Below are 14,734 nucleotides of genomic sequence, written 5' to 3'. Positions count from 1 at the left end.
ACAGTATTCAACAATGAACGAGACCAATAACAATCTCCGCCCTGTGGAACTTTTATTTCCTGGGGTGGGCGAACACAACACAAAGAATTGGTGATATAAATTCTGCATCAGACTGTGACAAGCCATGGAGAATAGAAAGGCAAGGGGGGTGAGGAATGTTGGGGGAGTGAATGTTTAAGTGGGTCCCTGGGAGAGCCATCCTGAGAAAGCGGGACTTCGTGTGGGTAGCTCTGGGGAGGTGAGGGGGCAACCTTCACAGGAGAGTATTCCCAACATCGCCAGGAAGATGAAACCACATAATTCTTGTGAAAGTGTATAAATCATGTAAATGAACACAACAGTGCCCCCAAATTGATGTAAGTTTGCATGTCACAGTCTCTGCACAGGGCAGAGAAGCTTGTAGAGAAGAAGGCACCCTCCCAGGACAAAACCATGCACTTTTCAGAAGGCTGAAGAACGTGAGCTAACCACTTATGACTGCTTTCCCCAGGGGCATCGCTGATTTGAGGCCAGGGTAGGAAACTGAGCATATGGTTCTGTCCCGGGAAGAAGGTCCTCCTGGGAGGAGGACAACCAGAGAACCCATGAGAGCTTCTTGTGTCTTGCTGGAGTGATAAAATTGGAGGTTTTGGGGGTTCAAAACATGGACCACTTCCTTCTCAAGATTTTACCAGCTTCTGACACTGCCTGGTGGTTGGGGAGGGAGGTTCAAAAGCTAGGTTCCATAGAGTAGAATGGAAATGTCTTCAGGCTTATGGGGCAAGGAGATGAAGATGCACCGGATGAGAGTCAGAGAGCACAGTGAGCTCTCTGCTAAAGATCTGGAGGGCTTTTCTGGAGGAGCAGGGGAGCCAGAGGGAGACAAAGCCTTACTGGACCTGATGCCCAGATTCACACACACCTCTCCCTTAAGGGATAAGTGCCACACTCTGTCTGCCAAACAGAGGAAATGAGGAACTCTCAAGTGGGAAATAAAGTCACCTGGAGCCACTAGAATTTGCATATGCAATATCTGCCAGTAAATGAAAAATTATTAAGATACCAAGAAAGAAAAACATGTGAAAAAAAGCCAAGAGGGATGAAATAGACAATAGAAACAGAAAAAAACACCCCACTGTTTACCCAAGTTCTGGAGTTAGTGGGAGAGCACTTTAAACAACAATAACTAATATATGCTTGAAAAGAGGAAATTAGGAAGCAAATCCCTTTTTTAAAAAAGAGAATTTCAACAGAAAATTTGAATCTATAAAACGTAAATGAAAAATCTAGAGATAAAAAAATCTCAAATTAGTAACTCAATAGGTAGATTTCATAGCAGGGTAGACACAGCAGAAGGTGGGATTTATAAAATGGAAGGTCAAGAAAGAATAAGTAAATTCTAGCACACAGAAGAAAGTAAAGATGAAACTGCACAGAAGACCACAAAGGGCACACAGGACACCTTACAAATATCTAATCTATTTGTAACTGGAATCCCAGCAAGAGAAAAGAGAGAGAATATGGGGCAGAAGAAATGTGGAAGAAATAGTGACCTAGAATCTTCCAAAATAATTTAAAGAAATAAACCCACAAATTCAAAAGACTCTCCCAGCAACCCCAAGGGGGAGAAATTTAAACAACAGCAAACCCCAATACAAAAAAAGCAGTACACTTGGGCACATCAAAGTAAAATTGCTAAAAAACAGAGAGAAAATCTGAAAAACATCTGGAGGCGAAATGAGATGTCACACATGTCACCTTCAGGGTAACAATTATGAACAAATTCTAAAGGGCATGTGGGCTGGGAGACAGCAGAATGGACCTCTCAAAGCACTGGTGAAAATCACCTGCCCAGCTTGGATTCTGTACCCAGACAGAATATCCTTTACAGTAAGTGTCAAATGCATGTTTAGACAAATGAAAACAGTTGCTTTCTCTGTTGCTGACATTAAAAAAATTAGCAAGAAGGACACTGTTGGCAAAGGGAAAACCATCTGTCTGAAGCACATGAAAGCAGGCAAGAATGAAGAGTGAAGAAAGGCAAACATGTTCATAGATGCAGGTGAATGTCAGCTGTTCAGAACAACAGTAATGATACAATATGGGGTTTAAATTGTATGTATAAATCAAGGACAGGACCATGATAATACAAAAGATGGGAAGAATCAATGCACTTGAAGTGCTCTAGGGTTCTCAGATCATCAGGCAGTGGTGAAAGACATGGTTTCTATTCAATCATCAAGAGTGTGTTTTAACCTCTAGGTCACCACAAATGCTAAGTTAGTAGATGGAAATGGGATAGTAATTGTAAAAAAGAAAGAAAAAAAGATTAATTCAAAGAAGGCAAGAAAAGAGAAAAGAAGGGAAAATGGAAAACAAATTCAGATGATGTTATAATCCAACTGTATCAGTACTTATATTAAACATAAATGGAATAAATAGTCTAAGTAAAAGTATAAGATTGTTAGATAAGATAAAACACTTCACGTGCTGTATGTCCCACTTTTGACAAATTTACTCCTCCCTAGCCAAGATCTCAGATTCACGCCATGATGGTCTTTATCCACCTCTAAGTCTTGTCTCAGATGCTACTCTCCTTGGACATTATTTGCAGACACACCAGAAGGTGCAGAGCCTGTGTCTGTGTCTTCACATGTACTGTTGACTTTGCCTGGCATGTCCCATCCCTGGCTGCCTCCCAGCCCCACACATACATGTGCTCTGCTTCATGACTTGAGGCCTGGATCGTGTGAGCTCACCCTCCACACAGCCTTCTGTCACCCTCTGCTCTGCTCCCCACCACTCTTTCCACATCAGCCACTGTCCTCATGAGGGAACCTGTCAAGAGAAGGAGCCACAAGTGTCCATTTGTTGCCACTGGCTGCCTGGGGCAGGTCTCAGGCAAGCTCCTGGCAGCTGCACTCCGTGCTAACAGTAGAAGGCTGAGAAGTAATACAGTTAGAATGACGAGGCCAAGATCACCAGGCACTGGACAGGTGTGCTGTGGGCTTCTCGTGCACTGTGTTATTTCATCCCGAAAAGATCTCCATGAGTCAGGAGGCATTATCACACCACTGTCCAGATAAGGAAGCTGCCCCAGGACCAAAGGAAGCAGTCCACTCTGGCTTATAGCTAGAGAGGAGACATGCATTCAACATGTAAAGATTGGGGAGGCATAAGAGAGGTCTGGGACTGGGGAAAACAGGATAGGAGCACCTGGCCTGATCAGGGGAATCTTAGAGAGTCTGCAACATGGACTCCCCCACGATTTCTGTAGCTGAGTCAGAGCAAGGAGCAGGAGGTAAGAGCAGAAAGTAGCCAGCAAGGTGTCATCGATGCCCCTGTCATTCCAGAGCCTGGCACAGTGTGGTGCTCAGCTCACCAGCACCCCAGCCACTGAAAGACACAGCCTGGTTGGATGTAAGCTTTTGCCCTCATTGCCAGGCACGTGGAGTTTGGCAGCAAGGCCTGGTCACAGGACAAGGGACGAGGCAGGAGCCATGTGCCAGGCCCTCTGCACGAACTTGATGCCCTGGGCTTAATGCAGCTCTTTCTTCAGGCCCCAAGATTAAGTTCTCACGGATGAGAGTGTCAAGGTACAGAGCAGCCCAGCCCTCCTGACCCATGGCCTAGACCTTCCCCCTAGACACAGGGCTTCTGAGCTCCAGTCCCCGTCACCTAGCACCAATGTCCCACCTCCAGCCATGCCTCAGTTTCCCGGATGAGTTGGGACCACCAGCTCCAATGGTCCCCAATGATCCATAGGATCCTTCGGGTCTGTGAGAACTACCGCTCTGCCCCCACCCTGCAGAGCGTTGCCCCGAGACCGTGTTGTGTTTTCTGAGCGGTCAGCTCCCCTGAGCGAACATGCTTCCCTCCTCCAAGCCAGCTGTGCCCTGCCCCTAAGCCACTGTTGCTCTCCAGACAGAGATGACTCCCATCCCTCTACCCACATCCCCAGGTGTGCAGAAATGCAGACTTAATTCCAAAGCAATTAATCCCATTAACAAACAGTGAGTGATTCACAGCCTTCAACCAGAGGCCACCTTCATTACAGAGCCTTAACCCGGGCAGAGAAGTGCTTCCTTAATCCTGCACGAGGCCCACTGGCTGCCGCCCAGCAGGTTAAAATGTGCCCTGGAAATCCAGGGCACCCCCCCCATCCCACCACAGCTCCCCGTGTCCACATACAACCCTTCTGTGGCCCCCGGTACCCACATCGGGGCTCAGCTCACAGAAGGTCCTGGGTGGCAGCCCGTACGTGTGTCCCTCAACGTGCAGAGGATGTCAGCAGCCTACGGCTGATCGGGAGCGATTGTTTTCAGCATGGAGTCAGCCGGGGCCGGAATTATCAAACTGTTAACTGTGCTTATTGCAAATCACTTTAATGATGTGTTAACATTTAATTAGATCGCTACCAAATGCTTCAGATTACACGTACAGCCCATGGGCCTGAGCAGCAGAGCAAAAGGAGTCATGGGAAGCAGGACTCCTGCCCCCGGCCCAGCCCAGCCCCACATCCTGGGCTCAGAACTCCTTTGCTGGGCGAATTCCTCAACACCCACTCTTAGTCTCTGTGCATCTGTCACAATATGGGTGGAGCTGTTGTCGAAACCTCGCGCCTTCCGGAAAAGAGAGGCCTGCTGTCCCGCACGCGGCAAGTCCGAATTGTGTGTCTGTTGGCCGCAAGGTGCAGGGTCTGATGCCAAGTGGAACACAGACATGGAGGGCGTTGGTGAGGAGAGGACAGGGGTGCAGAAAGAGGAAAGGAAACCTGCATTCAGGTGCTGGGCGCGTCATCGCCCTTACTCTGGCCGCTGAGCAAGGAAGGCAGACAGATGGAGAAATGGAGGCTTAGAAAAGTGGCCCCTTAATCTGCATGAGGTTCGGGAGGGGAAAGGTCATGGGTAAGACAACCCCTGGGACGAGCAGAGTTTTGATTTTGTGTTTCAGGAGCCAAGGAAGGGCTTTGGGGCGGAAGACATTCCAATGCACGTCTGAAGATCTTAAGTAATAAAATATCCATTATGTCTAGTAATTTGGAAATAGGAAACCCAAGCATGTGTGCGTCTCGCCCCCGCCCCCATTTGTGTGAGACCATGTGGAGTAGCCCTGGGTGTGGCCATGAGTGCCACACGCCTCCTTCTCAGTGGTTCACGCGTTGGGGCCCCGGTGGGGTTGCCAAGGCTCCCGTGAGAATCTCTCTGAGTCTCAAACACATACAAGCCTTTCTGTGCACACATCTCACACACGCTGTCACTCTCACGGTTGCGTGGACCCTCAGCCCCCACCCCGTGTTTGCCTCCAGAGACTGAGGAGCCCTTGAGGCCAATCAGCCCTGCCGCCCCTCTTTCTGGACACAACTTGGGTGAATGCCTGTCTTCCACGGATGCGCCGCGGGGCCCTGCCACTCTGCCCCAATGGGGCCAGGGCCTGCACCTCCGCCGGGAGGCCTGGGCAGCAGCTGCGCTCAGAGCCGGCCGGCTGCCCCAAGAAAGCTCCATGACGTGACGCAACCAGACAGGCGCAAGGAACAGGCCCCGCGGTCATGTAAGAGGCAGGAGAAATCCCTATCCCGGCCGCCGCGGAACCACCGGGGCGGTCAGCACAGGGAGTCCCTGGCTCGGGACAGGTATCTCCGCCCCTGCGTGACAAGAGCCTCATTATATGCAGGAAGCAGAGGGCTGGGGCGTGTTCCGTGAGTGGTGCAGAACTTGCAGGGGGCGCAAGGGATCCTGCGACACTGTGGCACGTGGCCTCATGGAGTCAGCCCAGCCGGCAGCCCAGATGGAAGCTTCCAGATGAGTCAGTCCGTGGGAAGAGAGCAGGCGTCTGTTCATCGGGCCCCAAAGCCTCGGGCAGCCTGGGAGATGATTGACCCGGAGTGAAATTGGGCATCCTTAAGCTGGAGAGCCCTGGGTTGCCCGACAGATTCCACGTACGGGTCATCTCCCCGAGACAGATTAAGGGCGGTGGTGCCCCCCTGCCCTGCAGGGGCAGGGAAACCCAGCACTCTCCCCACCTGCCGCTGCCTCCCACGCAGCCGTGGACAAAGGGAAAGCAGGGGAGGCCGGAGCTTCAGAATGGGCTTGTCCTGGCCAAGTCCCTTTGAGTGAACCCTAAACCTCCCTAAAGCTTGCTTTCCTCACCCCAAAAAGGGGCATAATCACAGCATCACACTCCCCAAGCCACACCCATCTGTGCTCAGAAGAGCTTAGTGATTCTCTGTTCCAGACCCACAATGTGCTGCCCTTTGGCTCCACTCAGAGAACAGAGGACCTTCGCTTCACTCTCTCTCCAGACAGGGGTACCATCTCACATCTATCCTAACCCACCTCGCACACACACGTGGGAGCCACGGGCAGCTGGGGGACCTAGGGCTTCTCAATCACAAACGGAAGGTGTGTCTGAGTGTTGGCACCATGGGGCACTGTGAAGCCAGATCACAGGGGCCTTGTTCTTCCTCTTCCTTCCCTCGATGCTACTAATTTTTGGTGAGGATGACAGGTCTGTGTCGGTGCTGACATGGTCCAGCCCTGAGGGAGACAGTCTAGCATTATCTCCTGATGCTGGTGAGTCCTCAGCCCAGCAATGCCATCCCAGTTGTGCAGCCCAGAGAGACCCACATTGGAGCACAACACCACTCACAGTGCTTCCAAACTGGGACCACCCAGCTGTCCCTCAGCAGGAACGGGCACCACCACCTGCATCCACTGTGATGAGTCCTCACAGGGCAGTGATGAGTGTGGAGAACAATTTGCTGGAGAATGTGGTTTCTGGGTCATTTCTTCCCTCCCCGGGGAGTCACATGTAGAGTCTGGGGACATCGCTGCTCCCTATATATGCCTTGTTGTGCCATCCTGTGGGTACAGGTTCCAGTCACCCCTTGCCATGTGTCTAATGAGCATTGGCTAGTGGAACATGAGCAGACAAGACATGTGCTACGTCCAAGCAGATGCTTTCAAGAGTGGCTGCCTAACTTCTCCCATCTGGGAGGCAGGGAGCCAGCGATCTAGCAGAGACTGAACCAAAGCCTAACAGACTGAACATGGACAAGTTCTCTTGGATGAACTGAAGAGCAGAAGTTGCAAAGCAACCAGCTGTCCTGAAATCTAAGGAGAAAAAAGCAACTGCAGAGAAAGATGAGATGTGAGCCCTTACACCTACCCAGGATGGGGGTGGATCAGAACAAAAGAGACTGTCCCCACTGTCCCCCAGTGCCAGGCTCACGGGCATCAAATAGCAAGTGGCAGCAGGATACTTCTGGGGATGGACAAGAGTGTGCCCCTCTTTGAAGCCCAATGCACAGGGAAGACCAATAGTTAAGGATGGGTCAGCCATTAAAAAAAGCAACAACAAAACCTTCTGGCAGACCAGCCCAGAAATGCACCCCCCAATCCCCACCTCAAAGAAACAAAACAAAACACCAAGCATGTGGGAGAAGAATTTAAAGACTACAGGGCACTGAAGGTAACCATGGCAACAAGAAGCCTCCATCCAAGCCCAGTTCCAGACCAGTTAACTCAAAGCTCCACATTATTTGTCTATTAGAAGGAAAGCTGTGCCCATTTTTGTGACATGAAAATGGTTTTCCTCTCCTGTTTGCTTTCAACAACAACAAAAAATATGAGGTGTCTAAAAAAGCAAGAAAACAGCACAGTCCTGGACTCCTGTGTCTACTTCAGGATATACAGAGAAGGAGCATTGCTCCCATTTCTACCCCAAAAAAGAGCCAGGCTGATCTCAAATTACAGTTTTTCCCCATATCCACCAAAGAGCTGAGGCCGCCGAGCAACCAACTGTGTCAAAACCTAAGGTGAAATTGTGTCCTTAGGGAGAGGTGATGTGAGCACACACTTCCCCAGGGAAGACACGGGTGGACATCAGTATGAAGAGCAGTAGGAATAAGAGACAAGCTGGCAACAGCAGGTGTAGGAAGTGCAGTGCAAACCCCAGGGGGCTCTAGAATTTGGAGGAGTTCCCATCTTCTACAAGCTCTTTCTTGCAAACCCCACCAGGCACTCAAAGAAAAGTCTGGAGGAAGCCCAAAGATGTGCACATTTCAGTGGTTTGGACCTGAGGAATGGAAAGAACGGCGGATGGAAGGGCAAGAAATATCACCAGGTCCTCCTCCCTGAGTCACCATGGAACCAGGACAAGGCATCCACCAACACTAAGAAAAAATGGAGGGAGGACACCTTAGTCCTGGGGGAGGGGCAGCATTAAGGGTTGAGCCCACATCTACAGTGGGGAGACAGGTAGAAGAACAGAGAACAAAGGACACCACATGGACCTAATATTGAGGTTGACTCCGGGCAGCATCGAGCAAACACCTACCACCTCCTGCAGGCATGCCAACAAGATCCGAACCATAAGTAAGCAGATCAAAGTCTGGAGAGGGAAGGGAAAGGAAGGGCACAGAGGACCTCTCTGAGGCACAGTGCAAAAGGAAGTCCTGAAATTCAGAACCAGACACACGTTGCTAATCAGAGCTTGTCTCTATAGCAGTTGGAAGCACTTCAGAGTAATCACAACAGCACAAATCTCAAAGCAACCCAACCCATAACTGTACTAACTTAAACCCCACACTCTACAGGTGTAGGAAAAAAGGAGGCATGTTCACAGAAGCTGTATGGCTTTTCACAAATGATTCTGAGACATACAAAAGGACAAGAAAAACAAGACACTCTCGGAGGAGACAAAGCCAACATCAGAAGCAGACTCAGATATGATGCACATGTTGGGTTGTCTGACAGGGAAGATGGAATAACTGTGAGTAATGTGCTGAAATCTCTAATGGAAAAGGGAGACAACATGCATCATCAGTTATTCCAGTTGAGAGGTGGAAACTCTAAGGAAGAATCAAATGGGAAAGCCCATAAAGAAAAATATGCAAAGAGAGAGCAATAACGTCTTCAGTGGGCTGATCAGTGGCTACTACGCAGTTAAGCAAAGAATCACCCAGTTTGAAGATACATCGAAAAAGTTAACTACACTGGGAACAAACGAAAGACTGAAAACAAAGCAGAACAGAGCATCACAAGAATTGTGAGATGATACCAAATTACAACACATGCATAATTGGAATCCCAGAAGAAAGAGGGAGCAGAAGAAATGTTTACGAAATGACAGCCAAGAATATACTGCAGTGAATGACAGACACCAACATGTAGATCCAAAAAGCTCCAAAAAGGTGGGGAGGGGTGAGGAGGTGGAGCATACAGGGGGTTTAGGGCAGTGAAGTTACTCTGTGTGACACTGTAATGGTGGATACGTGCCTTTACACAGTTGTCCAAAGCCACGAAATGTGCAAGGCAAGAGAGATCCCAAAGGTAAACTACAGACTTCGGTGGTTAAAATGTGTCAGTGAGGGTATATGCTTAGTGACAAATATCCCCCTCTGGTGAGTGATGTTGATAGTTGTGGAGGTTACGCACATATGGGGCAGGGCGTATATGGGGAATTTCTGTACCTCCCTCTCAAGACTGCTCTAAAAAAGAAAGTTTTAAAAAAGACAGAGAATAGAACCTCCGAAAACACCAGCAACCACAAATAGTAAAACCCAAACAAATGAACAAACAAAACCACATCTAGGTGGATTGTATTCCAACTGCTGAAAACCAAAGACCAAGAGAAAATATTAAAGCCAGCCAGAGGGGGGATAGAAGGTTTGTATACAAAAGAATAAAGACACAATTCACAGCAGAATTCTCACCAGGAACCCCATGAGAACAGAGACAATGGAGTGGATCTTCAAAGTGTTAGGAGAGAAAAAGCTGTCAGCCCAGATAAAAGTGTCTTTGCCAAAACAAAGGAAAAACAACAATATTCTCAAGTGAGCAAATTTGAGGAAAGACTCTTTTTTTAAGATTATATTTACTAGAGTGAGAGCACAAGCAGAAGAAGCAGCAGAGGGAGAGGGAGAGGGAGAAGCAGACTCTGCTGAGTAGGGAGCCTAACCCAGGGCTTGATCCCAGGACCTCAAGATTAGGACCTGAGCCAAAAGCAGATGCTTAATGACTGAGCCACCCATGCACCCCGAGGAATGACATTTTGAACAAACCTATGGAAATATTAAAGAAGTTCTTCAGGTGAAAACCCCTGATATTAGGCTGAAACTCAGATTCATGTAGGAAAGTGAAGAGTGCCACAGGAGCCAGTGACAGCAAAATGCTCATTCCTCCAACTTTGAATTGATCTAAAAGATACGCCATCTAAAGCAAAAGTCATAGTAGTGAGTGTCTTACAAATGTAAAAGTAAAGGTACATAACAATCACATGAAAGGTGAGGAGAGAGATTGGAAATACACAGTTCTAAGGCACTCACACCACATGGGAAGCAATGCAGTATTATTTGAAGGTAGACTCTGGCTCATTAATGATACATTTTTGAAAAAACACTAAGCAAGAAAAAAGCTGGTGTAACTATGTTAATACCAGACAAGTAGACTTTAGAAAAAGGAGTGTCATTGCCGATAAAGAGGGATGTTGTATAATCAAAAAGGAATCATTTCTTCAAGAAATCATAACTGTCTTAAATGAGTGTGCATCTAACAACAGAGATTCAAAATGAAGATGCAAAAATAAAAAGACAAACAAAACAAAACAAAATATAGAAGCAAAAAACTGATGGAACTGAAAGGAGTAATAGACTTGTCCACAATTATCATTGGTGGTGTCAACTCTATTTGGACAGAGTAAGGGACAGAAAAAACAAAAAGAAAATCAGTAAGAATAAAGTGGATCTTAGATCAGATGATACATGTGGAATATTCCACCCAACAATAGGAGAATACATCCAGATCATAAAACAAAACTCAGAAAATCTCCGAGCAGAAATATTTTTATCTTGAACCATAACAGTAAACTAGAATTCTGTAACAGAAAAGTACCAGGAAAAAGATAAATACTTAGAAACCAAAGAAAATAATTGTGATAGCTATAGGTAAAATAGGAAATGCCAAGGGAAATCCAACAATATTTTAAAGTGAATGAATGTGAAAATAAAATTTATCAACATAAAACTTGTCAACATTTGTGGGGTGCAGCTAACTCAGTGCTTAGAGGAAAATTCATCATGTTAAGTAGGCTTACATTAGAGAAAATGAAAGGTCTCAAATCAATAATTTAAGCTTCCACTTTAAGAAACTAGAAACAGAAGAGCAAAATAAATTCAAACCAAGGAGAAAGAATGAAAGCATATACATCAGAGAAGAAATAATTGAAACAAAAAACAGTAGAAATAACCAATAAAAACAAAAGCTGAGTTATTTGTAAAGATTGATGAATTAACAAACCTTTAGCACAAATGTAAAAATGGAAAAACAGGACAGAAATTACTAACATCAGCAAGAAGAGAGTGGCTATTGCTAGAGACCCCACAGACATTAGAAAGATGATAAGGGCTACTAACAACAGCTTTGTGACCATAAATTCCATGATTTAAATGAAATGACAAACTATCAGAGGTTGCCCAGCAAGAAATAGATCATCTATTTCACTACAATACAATATCTATTTTTAAAAATGGATTTATTGTTTAAAAACTTACCAAAAAAGTAAAGTCCAGCACTAGGTGGCTTCAGTGAATAATTCTACCAAATGTTTAAGGAAGAAATAATGGTGATTTAAGGTAGTCTCCCTTACTCAATAGAATAGGAGAGAAACATTTCCCAATTTATTTTATGAAGCCAGGAATATCCAAACATCAAAACAGACAAAGACATTACGAGAAAACTGTAGACTAGTATTTGTCATTAATATAAGTGTGTAAACCCTCAATAAAATATTAGCAAATTGAGTCCATGTATAAATAATCTTTCATGACCAAGCTATAGCCCAGAAATACAAAGATGGTTAAAACTTTTTAATCAAAGAACTGAGTCATGTTAACACATGGAAGAAAAGATGTATAATTAGCTCAAAAATCTATTTCATGACATTCGACAAAATTCAAAATCTGTTCGTGATGAAATACATCCTCCCTCAGCAAACTAGAAATAGGAGAGAATCTCTTCGTCTACAGAAGAGCCTTGACACTAGCACTTCTTGAGGATAAAAGAATAAAAGAATCATCTTCCCATAAGATCAGGAACAAGGTGAGAGTGTCCCTCTGTCACCCCTCCCAGTCAACACTGTGCTTGAGGTGCTGGCTGGTGCAACACAGCAAGAAAAAGAAATACAAGGAATAAGAAAAGAAGAAATATAGGGGTGCCTGGGTGGCTCAGTGGGTTAAGCTTCTGCTCAGCAGGGAGCCTGCTTCCCTCTCTCTCTCTCTGCCTACTTGTGATCTCTCTCTGTGTGTCAAATAAATAAATAAATAAAAATCTTTTGAAAAATGTGTGAAGAAAAGAAGAAACATATCTCTTTCCATCCACAGATAACATAATTTCTATGTAAAAAAAGTCCAAAGAATCTACCAAAAGGCTCTATAACTAATAAGTGAGTATAGGAAAGTCAGAAGACTAATGACCAACAAGCGAAAATCAAATGCATTTTTTTATATGAGCGATGACAAATTGGAATTTGAAATTTAAAACAAATTCACAAAGGATAGCACCGAAAATGAAATATTTAGGTACAAAATTTTTTAAAGATATTATTTATTTATTTGATGGAGAGACAAAGAGACAGAAAGACAGCAAGAGAGCACAAGCAGGGGGAGCAGCAGAGGGAGAGGGAGAAGCAGACTCCCTGCTGAGCGAGGAGTCCAATGCAGGGCTTGATCCCAGGACCCCAAGATCATGACCTGAGCTGAAGGCAGACACTAAACTGACCGAGCCACCCAGGTGCTACTAGGTATAAAATTTTAAATGGGCCCAGTCTGCATGCTGTAAACTAAAAATGCTAGTGAAAGAAATCAAACAGGACCTAAATCAGGGGACAATCTACAGCTTGGGAGGCTGAATATTAAGACATCACTTCTACCCATTTTCATCCCCAGATTTAATGCAATCCTAACAGGACTCATAATGAGGTTTTTAAAGAAGACATGCACGTGCTGAATCAGAAATGCACATGGAAAGGCAAAAGAAGTAATACAGACACTACATGCTTGAAAAAGAAGAACAAAGCTGGAAGACCCAGATTTCCTGACTTTAGGACTTGCTACACAGTGTCAGTGATCAAGATGGTGTGGTGTCAGTGGAAGAACAGACACAAAGATCATCGGAACGGAGAACAGAGCCTGAGAATAGACTCTCAGATACATAGTCAAATCAGTTTTGACAAGGGTGAAAAGCAATTAAGGAGAGAAAGGACCATCTTTTCAACAAATGGCACTAGAAAAATTATGCACCCATATGTAATTAATTACTGATTAACCCCCAACCTAACACCTTAGAACAAAATCAACTCAGCACATTCGTAAAAGGCATAAGACTTTAGGGGCGCCTGGGTGGCTCAATGGGTTAAAGCCTCTGCCTTCGGCTCAGGTCATGATCCCAGGGTCCTGGGATCAAGCCCCTCGTCGGGCGTCTCTGCTCAGCGGGGAGCCTCCTTCCCCCTCTTTCTCTGCCTGACTCTCTGTCTACCTGTGATCTCTGTCTGTCAAATTAAAAAAAAAATGCATAAGACTATAAAACTTCCAGGAGAAAGTCCAGAAGAAAATTGTGTGACCTTGGACTAGCCATTTTTCCTAGACTGAACACCCATTATATGAGCCCCCGCCCAAAAGAAAACAAGTGGGTAAGTTGAATTTTATCAAACTTTGAAACTTCTGCCCTGAGAAACAAAACATTGTTAAGAGCATAAAAAGAAAAGCTATACTCTGGGAGAAAATATTGGCAAATCATGGTTCTGACCAGGTGCTGTATTCAGAATACACATGATCAAACCGGAAGTGCTCAAAAGTGAACAAGAAGAAAACAAATCAATTTTTTTTTTAAAGAGGAGCAATTTTAGATCAACAACTCAGTAAAGAGGATATAAGGATGACAAACAAGCCTATGAGAAAATGCAGGGGAAAGACTCAGGTGTGTCTAGAACGTCTCCGGAACTCTGTAAATTATGGAATTGCTTTTAAAGAAAGAAATGAGTACCAGAGGGGCTCATTGGAAGAGCATCCAGTAGTCAAGGCTAGAATAATTAAAACAACAAAATAGATGAAATACTTTTGGATTAGGACCCAAAGAATAAGATAAACATCCTTGAACCCATACCGACATTAGAAACAAACCCACACAGAGAAGCGGCCCCTCTTTCTTACAGAAGAATTCTAAATAATAAACCTAGGAGTAAGGAAAAAAGGACCATTACTCTAGGAATACCACAGTAAACATGGTTGTAGGCAAATTTGCTGAGCGCTGACGTTGGTGGGCAAAAGTTCTGGAGGTAGAAGATACTTGCATAACCTCAAAGTATCTCTTCCAAGATACTCTTCATGACACAAGAGAAACCCACAGGTGCCACCTCAACCAAGTGATCAAAGCCAACATCAGGGTGATGCAGTGTGAGACCCAGTCCCTGGTGGGAGCCCTGAGAGGATGAACGTGCTCTGCAGCATTCTTCCTGATCATGCAGACACGAGGCAGTTTCACGGGGAAAGTGCCAAAGAGCCCACACTAAGGGACAGTCCACGAGCTCAGTGGCTGGCACTCTTCGAGGCTTAACTCAGAAAAGACAAGGAGGGTCTGAGGACTGTCCCAGAGAGGAGGAGATTAAGGGGACAGGAGAGCTAAATGCCCTGCGGGAGCACAGATTAGAGTCTAGAAATAAATGAGAACCTGGGAGGAAAACCGTGAAATCAGAAAGACAT

This window comes from Mustela putorius, unplaced genomic scaffold, assembly GCF_011764305.1.
Source record: "Mustela putorius furo isolate JIRA1106 unplaced genomic scaffold, ASM1176430v1.1 tig00000083_pilon_pilon_pilon, whole genome shotgun sequence".
NCBI lineage: Eukaryota > Metazoa > Chordata > Mammalia > Carnivora > Mustelidae > Mustela > Mustela putorius.
The sequence above is the reverse complement of the archived record's forward strand: the minus strand, read 5'-3'. Positions refer to the sequence as shown.